We start from the raw sequence: 13,927 nt of genomic DNA, 5'->3' as shown, positions 1-13,927 counted from the left end.
GCTCCACAGTAGCGTTACCGAGGGTGAGGCGAGGGCGGGGAGCGGCCCCGCGGGAAGGCTGCCCAGAGCTCCGGCAGGCGCGGGCGGATTGCCCGCAACCAGCGCCGGGCTGTACCCCGATGAACCTCGCTAAACCCCACTAAAGCCGGGTTTAGCGACCCCACTAGAGGAAGGCTGCAGCTATTCTAGAGGGGCAGATGAAAGTTCATCACCATTTCCAATCCCTGTCCCTTCCGTATACTCTTTCCTTTGTTCTACCCGGGTGTCGACGCCCCTCATCTTTCTAACCTCGTTTATGCGGGTCGATAACCCTGCCTGTGGATCACCCCAGATCCCATTTTACACTCTTCCCAGGCAGTCTGCAGAAAGACCTGGTTTCCTCTGATGACTATTCCAAAGCATCCACACCTTTCTTTTGTTCGCCTTTCGGGAAGAAGGCATCCCAGCCCCCCGAAGGGGATGCTTGAAAAGACACCCTCAGGTTCGTCTCTTCAACAGTGATTTTGAAATAATAAACCTGATCACTTGCACTCCCTCTGAAATGTGTTTTTACTGGTCTAAGCTAAGGAGCGATTTCATTATTTGGTTGACCACGCTTCAGGAGCAAAGTGTAGCCTTAATTCCAAGCAAACTTTTTCTTTTTTCTTCTTTTTGAGGCTTCTTAACTGCATAATCAACATCCACATCTAGAATTACCTGTTTAAAAACGCCTTGCAGATTAGCAACTCCAGTGGATTACCAACTGACAGCTTCAGGTAAGGATTCAAAGCAATGCCAGCCTTTCCCATGGCTGTGGTGGGTGTGCTCTTGAGAATGCTGGTGCAGCAAAACCCCGTTACAGCGGAGCTGGTGCAAAATACAGGTACCATGGCTGCTTGCCACTGTTATTTCCACAAACATTTGTGTGTTGTACACTGATATTACTTATTTACTAGAAGAATTACTGTCATTTCAGCACGAAAGGGGGGAGCTGATTTTACACACACTCCATACCTACGTTAAGCTCATTTCTAACAGCTTGAGGCTTCAAAGGAAGCCATTTTAAAATCTAATTCAAGGAAAACGGATTATTAACACTGCAGGAAAGATCCTCGCCCCAACTGCTTTATCTTCAAATAAAATTCACATTTTAAAGGAGAGGGGATTCAAGTACATCTTCTGTATAGAACTTGAGACTGGAAGAAAAGAAACCACTGTGAAAGGTTTGCTTCTAAAATGAGCAGCATTACTGGGGGATGAGAGAGGAAAGACAGGTCTAGCTTTTCTGCAGCCCTTAAATGAGACCCTTTAGAGGTGAACAGCAGCCCTCCTCCGCTTCAGGAGCCCTCAGACAAGGTCCACCTTAATTCGAAGGTAAGCACTGGAAGCGGCAGGTTTCCTGAAGGTTCAGCGTAGCATATTGGGAATTATTTGCAGGAAAATGAACTGTTCATCTGTTGGCTGCCGGTGGCTCTCTCTCCCTTCTCTGTATTAGCCTCACATCGATGTATGTGCCTGTCAGCGCAGCCCCTGCCCCATCCCCGGCCCTGGCTGGATTCCTCCATCCCCAGTCGCCCCGGCAACCAGCCCTCCCTCCTCCCCGCGGCAGAAAAGAGCTGCACAGAAAAGAAAGGAACAAAAAGAGCCTGCAACCTTTTCCCTCGCCCTGCTGATTTCCCAGGGCGTCAAAGCAGCGCGGCCGGGGCACTGCGGAAGCGGCGGCGGGGCGGGTGGGATGCCGGCTCTCAGGGCTGTCCCTCGGCCGCCCTTGACGGGCACCGAAGAGGAGGAATAACATAACCTCAGTCAAGAGTTTGTTTAATGAAGCTCAGAGCACCAACCCCGTTTTATCCAGTTCTATCTCCCCTCCTCTCTTTCATGGTTCCCATCCTCCCAGCTCCACGGCTGGGTGTGATCGCCGTCAGAGCCTCCGTCTGAAGCTACTGAAGCGGTCACTGGTGAAAGTCTCGACTCCCTTGCAGGACGCAGAAGGTTGCAAAAACCAGCTAACAAAGCCCGAGGGAAGGACTCGGTCGTTTTAATTTATAATGGGAAGTACGCGCGTTTGTGTGATGTTCTGCAGTACAATTTGTGGGTCATTAGAAGGTTTTTTCCTAAAGAGAAAATCACTTTTCCTTTCAGAAAATATGCACCCATCCCATGGTTCAGCATCCCATTTCGTGGGTCATGTCCTTGTCTGTGGCTCCTCTTAGAAGAATGTATATGACTTAAAGACCTTGAAGTTATGCCCAAGCCCACAAGAGTGGCACCTAAGCTTTCTGTATCTTGAGGGGTGGGATGCTGTAGTATATAAAAATGAGAAAGAAGTTTGGACTCTCACAAGTTGAGGTCTGACGCCACAGACAGGCTAGACAGCAGGTGACCTGCTTTTAGGGTGGCTCAGTAGGTCATTTAGGGCAAACCAACCTTTTACTCCTCAGTGCGTACCATGTAACTCAGGGGAGGGGCAGGCTGAGAGGACCCTGGGTACACTGGGGAGGAATTGAGGGTGGTACCCACTGAGAGGGAACGTTTTGTATCTCTACAAACAAAATATCTGTCAGGTGTCTGCACTTCGGTGTGTCTTTGTCTCTTTGCATATGGGTTGCTTGCAGGCTATGCCGGTGGCTGGAGCCACCAGTGTCAGCTGGTGGGAAAGGACAAGGAGCAGGCCAAAGCCGGTAGTAGCCATGGCTGTGTGCTGTGACCCTTGGTAGCCTTGACACCAACAAAAGCCCTCGCCATAATGGAGTCTGGCTGTGGAGCCTCTGCCCGGGCTCTTGAGGAGATTGCTAGCTCTGGGGAAGTCAGCAGTGCAGCACAACACCTAGTAAGAAAAGGTACAAATGCAGGCAGAGACAGGACTATAGAACACAATCATCAGGAGCTCAGGGACAAGGGGGAATCAACACCAGCAGGGAAGGCGATGAGATCCGAAGGGAAGAAAACAGGGAGGCAGCAGAAAACCGTATCACATCAGTGCTGAGGACACGTCTGTGGGAGTAGCAAAGGCCAACCATCCTCCCTCTCCTCACATCTGCCTGGTCCACACACTAGTGGCTATCTCTGCCCTTAAGTGCAATGCTTAAACCTCAGAGATCATCAAACCAAGCTGCCTTTAGACCAGGATACCCAGGACTGATGGCAGTGTGTGCCCAATGAGACATGCCTTGGTGGCCCAGGACTGGGCAATGAGGAGTGGCCACACTGTCAGTGGTGGCCCCACACCCCTGTGGCTGCTGGGTGGACTCTGGTCACCCAGCAAGCCCTATTGTGTGATTCCCGGCTATGGTCATGCTGGATCTGCAGTCCCCCATGCCCACACGGGGGGGCAAGGGCACTTCACTGGTGCTGCCGCACTTGCCAGGGAACCCCGGGGCTGAGGCTGCTGCCCCACAGCTCTGCCGGTGCTGCCTATCTTGGGGTGCCCCTGGTCTCAGCAGGGGTGCAGCCAGGGGCTACTGGCGCAGCCATCTGGGGCTGCTACACACCCTCCCCACAACCGGCTTCAACCAGGCCATAGAATTATTTTCTCTCTCTTTTACTGCTGCTACAAGCCACTGTTTCTATCAGATAGTTAAAAAGTATGTGAAGGCTTCAGTTTTGCTGAGAGCACCTGCCTGTGCGCCAGTTACTCATTATTAGGCAAGCTAAGGACTGCTCCCGTGAAACAAAGCCGGTGCAAGGCTGTCAGCCAGAATTCCACTCGGCACTCTTGGAAAGGAAACCCTCCAGCCTCAGATTAAGGGGTCTCACTGCAGCACCTTGGCAGCAAAAACTGCAGTGGAAATAAGTCCCAAGGGAGGCTCCAAGGATCACACTGACACCACGCAACACCTTTCATGTGCATAGTGCCATGTGCCATGAACTCAGTCCCCCCTAGCACGTGCTAGATCAGTCACAGCGTTATTTCTTGTTTCATTTCATTTGTACTCAGGTTTATGGGTATGCAAATGATAATAATTCAAGCATCTAATGCCTCCAACTGTATTTAATAGATGAGAATATAAACCACAGGACTGCAAAAGAGATGAAAAATGGTTTCTCTAATTGGGAAATCATTGAAGGACGAGACGCAAAGAGCAGGTAGGAGGCAAAGGGCAGTTTTCCTGCGATCGGGTGAGAGTGCTGATGAGAAATTGATCCGCTCTCTAATAAATCTGCTTGCCTGGCCACCAAACGTGGCAAGATGTTGTATGGATGCTGGGGTCCCTGAGCCAATGGAGGGAAGGCGTTTTGATTCGTGTGTGCTCTGCTCTCTAGGCATAAATATTAATAAGGTTCCAGCTTCAGTGGTGGTGCTGATGCAGCTGTTTCTACATTCATGTGGAACAAATTCAGTAAATGCGAAAGAGCGAGGCATGAAAGAAAATACTCGCTTGCTTGTCTGAGTTATTACTGAAAACCAGTCTTGGCGTTTCCTTTCTTAAGCAGGATTTTTGTGTGTGCCTGTGTGTGCGTGTTCAGGCTGAGCTGAGATATGGCAGGTTTGTATAGTTTGAGGGTCTGATTGCAAATGGCAGGGTCAGAGGGTAAACCCACTGGCGGACCCTCATTTGGGGGTGGTGCAGAAGACACATGCCTAGCGAACACTCCTTTCTGCTTCGATCCCTCTTGGTTAAACACGATTTCTTTCCACCCCAACAACTCATCCTTGAAACCCTGAGAGCAGCATGCTGCCCAGCATCATTGCCAAGCCGAGTTTCTACAGAATCCATTGCCTTGCTCGGCTAGCTAGGATTCGGTATATCAAGGAAGCAGGAGTCTGTGTAACCGGGTTGAACAAAGCTTTTTTCTTTCAAGGTCTTCCGTCACCACCCTGCTCTCTCCTCCCTGCAGTAACACTGCGGCTGGCAGCGCTGCTTGCTGCAAGGAAGAGTGCGCTTGTCAACTCGTTAACACTCTCTTTTTTCCTTTGCAAAAGGCATGGTTGTGCAAATGAATGTTAAAGAGCTTATCAGGCAGCTGCTTTGGCTGCTCCCAGGTGCCTCTGGTACGCATCTTTCAGAAGACTGGACAGAGAATAAATATCACCGTGAAAGCTGGGGAAAAAATAATATAATAGAGCCTCAGATCACTCCTATGTACATTACATCTTTGTCTTACTAGCAAAGAAAATGACTGGAAAGGTTTCTGTCTGCCCGACATCAGTTGCCCTCCTGCGTTGGGCTGGAGGGAGCTGATGGGTGCCAAGAGCTCACAGCTGGGAAAGGCAGGATTTGGGGGAGCTGCACAGGGCTCCGCTGTGCTGTCAGTGCAGCGGCACAAGCCCTCTCCTGACGGCAGGATTCGCACAAAGGCTTTGATCATCTGGTTTATTAAAGCTGGAAGCATCCTCACCAAGCTAGAACTGGCGGCAGAGATGAAAACACTGTTTCCTGCCCTTCCTTCCCCTTGCACTTTGAGGAACCCCTGCAGCTGGGATTGCAGTGATGGGGCAAATGTGGCAAAATCGGGGTGTCATGTGCCAGTGCTGGCAGTCTCACTTGGGGCACGCAGGGCCGTAGGGCATCAGGTATGTCTGGGGGGGAGTCAGTCTGTGCCCACCGAGCTCTATAGGTTTCACTGACCTCATAGTGGCAGGGATGGGGAGGCAGGTACCCAAGCAAGCCATCCAGCAGTTACTCAGGAGCCCAAAGGGCAGCATTTTGAACAACTGCTAAGTGAAGTTCATCCTTACAAGCTTTACCTTCTGCTCACAGAAGCTAGCAGGTGTTTTTCCCATTGGTTTCTGTGAAAGACTGGCTCAGATCCCGAATTTGTTAAAGAAAGGTATCACTCCCAAATGCCATGAATTCCTTTGTCCTTCTTTCTCCTCCTATTTTCACATTTATGACTCTCCACAAGATTTAGGGATAATTTTCACCTGATACATATTTGCCTCATAAGAAACATAACAAATCTGTCTTTATGGGACTTCACACACCCACAGGCCTTTCAGTCCTGGGGAAGGCCACCATCCATCCTGGCACCCTGTAACAACAGCAGCAACAGTGCCTGGCAGCAGCCTTTTCAAACACCAAGCAGCAAGGGGAGATGATTTCTCACCCTTTCCAAGAGGCAGCAGGGAAGGGTATTTTTCAGTCGCTGTTCAAGGGCAGGGGACAGGCTTTTTGAAGGTGCAGCTTCAGCCTGCGGGGATCCTACCTGACTTTGAAAATACAGTAAAGGAGCTCTGATAACGTTTTCCAAGGGTAGTGTGTTCTGACAGCATAACTACAAACAACTACACATAAATACACACAACTACACACAGCTACACACAGCTATACACCCATCTTTGGATACTAGTGCTAAGTATTATTTCAATTGTTTTAACTCAGGAGGTTGGAGGCATATCACTGGAGCGATTCTTGTGAAAGTTATATCCTGTGTAATCACCAGTAACATCAGATACACCAATTGGGTGGCAGCAGTAACTGACATACTTCTGCTAGGAAATCTGATACATCCCTGATCTAAATCATGCTGTTCAAGAGCTGTACTATGAACTTCGAAAGCCTGGCCAAAAGAGTCATATCCTTGATGGATCAGAAGACATTGGGCTGCTCTCTAGTTATGTGCAGGTGCTAAGATAATGTTTGGGATATTTACTCTCTCTACTAAATGATATTCAAAAAAGCAGGAAAGAAAAGCCAAGAGAAAAGACTGGCTTCAGCTAAACCACCACTGAAGTGAACACTCAAGGGCTGCTGAGGGACAATGCCCCGCCTGTTAGCTTTGCTCCTTGCGCAGGGAGGAGGAAGCAATCAAAGCTGATTTTGTCCAGCTAGTTTTGCTTGCAAATGGAAAAATTAAAAGGCCATGGCAGTGCTTTAAAAAGTAATGAAAGAGAGTGGCTATTTGGAGAACCAGACTGAGAGGCAGGCTCTTGCTGGCATGCTTGAGAAAGAGAGAAGCTGTGTGCAGGCATGTCCGGTCAGACCTGCAGGCTAAGGAACTTTGTGACAGAGACTATTAAGTCCAACCCTGGCCTAAGGAGGAAGAGAAGATTCATGGAAATTCTGGAATCAGCAAAGGGAAAGTAGCCAGAGGAATGGGGTAAACACCAGAAGTGCAGCAAGTCCCATAACCATGATAGTAGCAATAGGGATTTGGTTTCCCTCCTAAAGCAACCTGAATCTTGGTCAAACCTTTGTTTAAGTGGCTGTCAGCACTGCATGCTGAATTAGTGATTTCCATGGTTAAGAACTCTTTGCAACCCTAGCAGATGAGTCAGTTCTCAAGTCAGTAGCAGACTGGCATCCTCTCTGGTTCAAGCACACAACATACCCTATATATCTTACGTACCCCAGCCTTGTGTCCTGCTGACTGACTCAAGGACTGGAAAAGAAAGAGGATCCATCAGGTGTGGTGTATGTCGTGTGGGATCTCAGCATTGTATTGAGCAACATAAAGGGAAATTTTCCAATACTATCTCTTTTTTTTTTTTCCCTTCCCTTCTCAGCCTTTCAAAAGCTCAGTTCCTTTAGGCTTTCATGCCTGTTCCCTTTCCCGTCAGGTCACAGGTATGCAATAGCCCAGTGCACCTGCAGAAATCACTACAGCTGCTGGCTTTTACACACCAGGGCCAGTGTTTGTAAGCTGCTTCAGGATTCTCCACTGTGAAGTGGTCTATCTGCATATAAAATATGATTTCCAGTTGACTGCTTAAACTTCTTCTTGTCCCTGAGGGAGCGATGAGTCACACCATGTTAGTGCATCCCGTCCAGCAGCTATGAACCAATGTGTCTCAAATGTTCCAGGAGATCTAAGACAAATTCCTCCAGTGACTCATATAACAATAAAAGGAAAACGTCACATTTGATAACAGCAGAAATTTAGTCTGGACTCACAAACTTCCCAATGAGCTGCGTCTTACACAGACCTCCATTCAGCTGCGGGGAGACAGGCAAGGGTTGTTCTCTTCCATTCTGCAGAGGAGTGAGATAAAGCAGAGTAGAGGGGATTTGCACAAGGTCACCATGCCAGCTGGGCACAAAACCTGGCAGCCCTGATTTCTAGCCAAACACACTGCACAGTGGATCATGACAAGCTGCCCCCCAGAAAATCACCATGGCACATGCATCCCAGGTCTCATCCCACCCAGGCAGGGAAATCCCGACGGCTGAGGTTATGAAGCCCACAAAATAAAGAGGAAGGCTTTCCTCAAGGGAAAAAGCTGGTACCTTCAGTCTTTTGGAAATCAAGAACTGGGTTTCCTCAGAGCAATGTCTGCCTAGGTACCGATAGACGCACTGAGGAGTTACTATAGTAGCTGCGCTAACACTGTCACAACAGCTACTGTGGCTTGTACATCTATGCTTTGCATTTGCTTATGGGTGTATTTCCAGACACAGGCTTGGTGGTGGGAGGTGGGGCTGCCCTCGATATTGCTTTGGATCATGAGATTCATAGCATGGATTTGGGGTAGTCCCCTTGCGAGTCTCCTAAGCTGTGATCTTCATGTGAGTTCTCCAGCCTGATTTCCGCATTCTCTGCAACTCTGTCAAAAGTTCCAGCCCCTGTCTCTTTTCTTCCTGTCTCTTTGCTAGGACAATAAGTCAGGCTGATCAACACTTGGCAAAGTGTTTTGAGCCCTCAAAGAGGTTAAGAGATCTCTGTGACCATGTTTAGATGTTTCAGGACCAGTTCCCTATCACAGCTAAATAAACATCCCATCCCAGGGATCCCAGCAGTAGTTTTTGGACAGTTTGTTTCCCCAGGCTGATTCACCAGCATATCAGATGAATGCTAAGAGAGCAGGACTGGGACAGCCCCATCTAAAATTGGCTGAGATGACCCTGGTGACTGCACAGTGTGAGCAGAGACACTTCTCCCTTCCTTGCTTGCCCATGCTCGCCTGATGCTGCCCTTCATGACACCAGCACAAGTATCTGAGCAGTGAAACAAGTTACATCAGAGGACTGAGCCAGCTGAGAAAAACAATCCAACAATAACAGAAAAAGGAAGTGTTACTTTTGGCTCCCCGGGCGTCCCTGTGGCACAGGAAGAGAGAAGGACCCCTTCAGACACCAGTGCCACTGAGGGAAGGCTCAACACAAAGCAGGCTCCCAGAAGCCTGGGCTGCAGCAGTTACTGGTGCAGCAGATTGGTAGCATGGACCCTCACCAAGGTGGCTGGAGGCTTCATGTGGCTTTATCAGGCAGTCATTTACTCCTCTGCAAAAGGACAACAAATCAAGAAAACTAGCGTGTCCCAAGGCATCAACAGGGGAAGCACTGACACACTCTAATGGTCAACTGCTTTCTCACATGTCAAATTCACACTGTGTCCATGCAGGAACAAAAAAGCTCTGAAATCAGAACTTTGGAATCAGAAACCATTTGCTTCTTTCAGTGGCATCCCGGTTCATAACTATGTGCTTTACGTCTCCTCGCTCCTCGGCTACCAGGAAGAAGATTTACTCCTGGCTTAAAACTGTACTGGAGGGGAGATGATGGGAGGTAAAAAGCAGGGTTTAGGATCTAGTAACTCATGTGGGCCACCTAACTTTTGGAGAAGAGCAACAAGCACAGAAACACATACTTTTGAACCACTTGGATCCCATCTGAGCAGCGATATATATACACATATGGTGCTTTTGCTACAGTATCTCTGCTTTATCATTAGTTTGCTATACAGTGTCTCACTGCAGCAGAGGCTCGTTCTGGCCTCAAACCTGATAAATAAGGCAGATTCATGGGTGCTGCTTTCATGGACACAGAAAAAAAGAGGAGCGTGCTAAAAGAAACACAAGAGGTTTAATGTGCTGCTGGAGTGTTTTCTCCTCTTATTTTGCAGGGGCTCTGATGGCCTTGCAGTGCTGTAATTAGGATATTCATTTTGTACTTGATGGTCTGGTTCTGCACAGCTCCCACTCACTCTTCACATCTGCATTGCAAATAAAAATGCTTACCCAGCATTTTGCTTGCTAGATGAATGTTTTCCCTATTTTGTGCTTAAACAAAGATCGAGCACAACTTACAGATAGCAGCTACCTTTCGCAGAACAGCATTAAATAGGTAGAAGTGTTTATGAGCAGAGGAACCCTGTGACTTACCTTCAGAGGTCCACAGGGCTTAGGATCCCACGGAAAGCTACAAGCACTTTGGAGAAGACTCCTGATGGGAAGAGGAAGACATGAGAGCATGATGAAATAGGGGCAGTTCCCCCCTAGGGAGAAGCAAGCTTGTAGACAGCCTTGGAAGCGATGCAAGAAACTTGTACTTGATGTAGAAAAACTAGGGAAGAAAGCAGCGTACTCTTACTTCAATCCAGCAGGTCATGTAAGCATAGGTTTAGCATGCAAGGAAGCCTAAATTTCTGCTTGGTGGGAAGAGACGCTGTGCTGGTGCTTTGTTAGAGCAGCTCCTCCACTGGGACTCTACTGCAGAAGCCAATTCTGTCCCTGTCTCCCTGTGTAGCAGAGAAACTGGCTCTGAACACTTAAGGAAGGATTTGCCTACTTGAATAAATCTGTCTGCAAAGCTGGGCATGCCTTACCTTTCACTTTAACCTCCCTTGGAGCCAATGGAAATTGGTCAGGAGGGGGATGCCTCTCACTCAAAAGAGAGATCTAAAGGAGGCCAGACAAACTGTGCTCTAAAACTGCCTGCTTCTCTCCCCTGATGAAGCAAGCCTGGGGCACATCTCTTTCATAACCCTCAGGTGTCTAATCACAGGAATCTCACCACCACTACTACCTTTGTGGCTCCCAGCAGGTACCTATTTATCCAGTGCCTAGATACTTGTTCCTGCAATGCTCCCAACCTGTGATGGGTTTTGCTGCTTTAGCCGGTGCCCTTAGCCCCCACTAAGTGCAGAGTGAACCTGCAGTAGAGACAAACAGAATGTAAAGGGAAGCATTTGGTGCAGGCAGCCAGCACTCACCCCCTTCCAAGGTGTTTCTTGTCACTTACTTGCCTGCCTGAGCTCCACAGCTGCCACAGGCTAAATGTCAGATTGCAACAGGCTGCTTGGACAGTGAGAGGCTGATTTTTGAGCCCCAGCACATGCCTCAGCTTCTGCACACACCCACCTCGCAGAAGGCCAGCCCAGGTGAAGGCAAAGGGTTAGGATAGGCTGCGGTGAGCTGAGAACCAGTACAGGCCTGATGCTGTTACCATACAGCCCATAATGCCTTGTGCCAGCAGCAAGGGACAAATGTAGGGCAGAAAAGGTGGCCTGTGAGACCCTCCCCCCCATCTCCCCAAGCTGATCCTGTGCCATGGGATGTCAGAGTCTAGCAGCTGAGCTGGGCTTAGCTGACTCCTGGGATTTAGCATCAATGCAGCAGTACGGGCAGAAATTAGCAGGGCTAAGGATTTTGTCTTTTGGCAGATGCTAGGAAGAGCCAAAGCGGCTTAGGGAAGAAAAGTGATGAATGGCTTCTCCCCCTCTCACTCCCCCCATTTTTTCAATGGGAAAATGGAGTTTCAGGATTTAGAAATAGAAATTTTGATTTCTAGAAGCAAGTATGAAATCGGAGACAGAGGAAATACGGATTAAAAAGCCAGTCTACATCATTAACTCGCTTGCTCTTTATGCAGAGATGATCACCGTGCCCGTGGTTGTGAAGACACATTCGCAATGCAAAGGGCCCAAGGCCACTGGCGTGCCACCCATACTCTTATCAGCAGCAGACGGTACCATTAAGGGGAATGCTTTTCAGTGATGAAGGACCAGGTTAGCTGTGCTCCGGCGAAAGTGTGTGGGGCACACCTCATACCCAAAGTGGGGCTTTTAATTCACAGCTCCACATACCCCAGCTCCCTCTCGCTTGCTTTGCACATCCCCCAGAACCCTGAAAACCTTCAGAGCTGAACGAAGCCAAGGCCTCCGCTGCCTTCCTCCTCTCCTCCCCGGGGTGGTTCTGAGGCCGCACAGCACCACGCCAGCCCCTTCCCTTTAGCCTCAAACGCCAGGTTTTGGCCAAACCAAGCGCCCGAGCCCCGTGTACCGGCCGTGCCCCGCACGCCGCGCTTCCCCTGCCACCTAGTGGGCGCCGCCATCCCTGCGGCTGCTTCCCGTTGATCCCGACCCCTGCACCCAGAATCCCAAGGGTTGGAAGGGACCTCAAAAGATCATCTAGTCCAACCCCCCTGCAAGAGCAGGGTAACCTACAGTACATCACACAGGAACTTGTCCAGGCGGGCCTTGAATATCTCCAGTGTAGGAGACTCCACAACCCCCCTGGGCAACCTGTTCCAGTGCTCTGTCACTCTTACAGTAAAGAAGTTCTTCCTGATGTTAACGTGGAACTTCCTATGCTCCAGTTTACACCCATTGCCCCTTGCCCTATCACTGGATATCACTGAAAAAAGCCTAGCTCCATCATCCTGACACCTACCCTTTACATATTTGTAAACATTGATGAGGTCACCCATCAGTCTCCTCTTCTCCAAGCTAAAGAGACCCAGCTCCCTCAGCCTCTCCTCATAAGGGAGATGTTCCACTCCCTTAATCATCTTTGTGGCTCTGCGCTGGACTCCTTCAAGCAATTCCCTGTCCTTCTTGAACAGAGGGGCCCAGAACTGGACGCAATATTCCAGATGCGGCCTCACCAAGGCTGAGTAGAGGGGGAGGAGAACCTCTCTTGACCTACTAACCACTCCCTTTCTAATGCACCCTAAGATGCCATTTGCCTTCTTGGCCACAAGAGCACACTGCTGGCTCATGGTCATCCTCCTATCCACCAGGACCCCCAGGTCCCTTTCCCCTTCGCTACTTTCCAGCAGGTCAACCCCCAACCTGTACTGGTACATGGGGTTGTTCTTCCCCAGATGCAAGACTCTACACTTGCCCTGTTAAATTTCATCAAGTTTCTCCCCGCCCAACTCTCCAGCCTGTCCAGGTCTCGCTGAATGGCAGCACAGTCCTCTGGTGTGTCAGCCACTCCTCCCAGTTTTGTGTCATCAGCAAACTTGCTGAGGGTGCACTCAGTTCCCTCATCCAGGTCATTGATGAAAATATTAAACAGCACCGGTCCCAGCACCGACCCCTGAGGAACTCCACTAGTCACAGACCTCCAGCTAGATTCTGCGCCATTGACCACAACTCTCTGCCTTCTTCCTTTCAACCAGTTCTCGATCCACCTCACTACTTGATCGTCAAGCCCACACTTCTTTAGCTTATCTATGAGGATGCTGTGGGAGACAGTATCAAATGCCTTACTGAAATCAAGAAAAACTACATCTACTGCTCTACCATCATCCCTCCACCTAGTCACTTCCTCATAGAAGGCTATAAGGTTGGTCATACATGACTTCCCCCTCATAAAACCATGTTGGCTGTTCTTAATGACCCCCTCATCCTTGATATGCCTAGTGATGGAGTCAAGAATAAGTTGTTCCATCACCTTTCCAGGGATGGAGGTAAGGTTGACCAGTCTATAATTACCCGGGTCCTCCTTCTTGCCCTTCTTATAGACTGGTGTGACCTTTGCCATCCGCCAATCCTCAGGCACCTCGCCCGTTTCCCACGACTTACCAAAGATGATGGAGAGTGGCCTAGCAATGACCTCCGCCAGCTCCCTCAGCACCCGTGGGTGCATTCCATCCGGACCCATCGATTTACAGATGTCCAGTTTGCATAGCTGATCCCTAACCCAATCCTCATCTACCAAAGCAAACTCCTCCTTTGTCCTGACTCCTTCTGGGGCTATAGAAATCCGGGGCCCTCGGGGAGAGTCTGCAGGAGTAAAGACAGAGGCAAAGAAGGCATTCAGCACCTCTGCCTTCTTTATATCCTCTGTCTCCAGGGTACCCACTTCGTTCAGCAGTGGGCCTATATTGCCTCTTGTGTTAGTTTCATTTGCTATGTATTTGAAGAAGCCCTTTCTATTGTCTTTAACCCGACTAGCAAGATTGAGTTCCAAGGAGGCCTTAGCTGTCCTAATTGCCTCCCTACATCCTCTAACAACTGTCCTATATTCCTCCCAAGCGGCCAGCCCCTCCTTCCATAATCC

At 49.3% G+C, this 13,927-nt stretch overlaps 1 long non-coding RNA gene across 2 annotated transcripts; it reads right to left on the bottom strand.

Annotated features, from left to right (window-relative positions):
* Positions 1 to 3,860: 3,860 nt before the first annotated feature.
* Positions 3,861 to 10,574, bottom strand: LOC136009260 (uncharacterized). Of its 2 annotated transcripts, none has more exons than XR_010610442.1 (3): positions 10,465 to 10,574; positions 10,022 to 10,082; positions 3,861 to 7,892 (listed from the first exon to the last, which is right to left on the bottom strand). It is a non-coding gene; the product is annotated as an uncharacterized LOC136009260 (long non-coding RNA). The 2 variants fall into 2 exon arrangements; XR_010610443.1 differs by lacking the exon at positions 10,465 to 10,574 and adding an exon at positions 10,230 to 10,404.
* Positions 10,575 to 13,927: the final 3,353 nt, after the last annotated feature.

The sequence above is a fragment of the Lathamus discolor genome, chromosome 2 (assembly GCF_037157495.1).
Source record: "Lathamus discolor isolate bLatDis1 chromosome 2, bLatDis1.hap1, whole genome shotgun sequence".
Lineage (NCBI taxonomy): Eukaryota > Metazoa > Chordata > Aves > Psittaciformes > Psittacidae > Lathamus > Lathamus discolor.
This window is presented reverse-complemented; position numbering and strand designations above follow the sequence as displayed.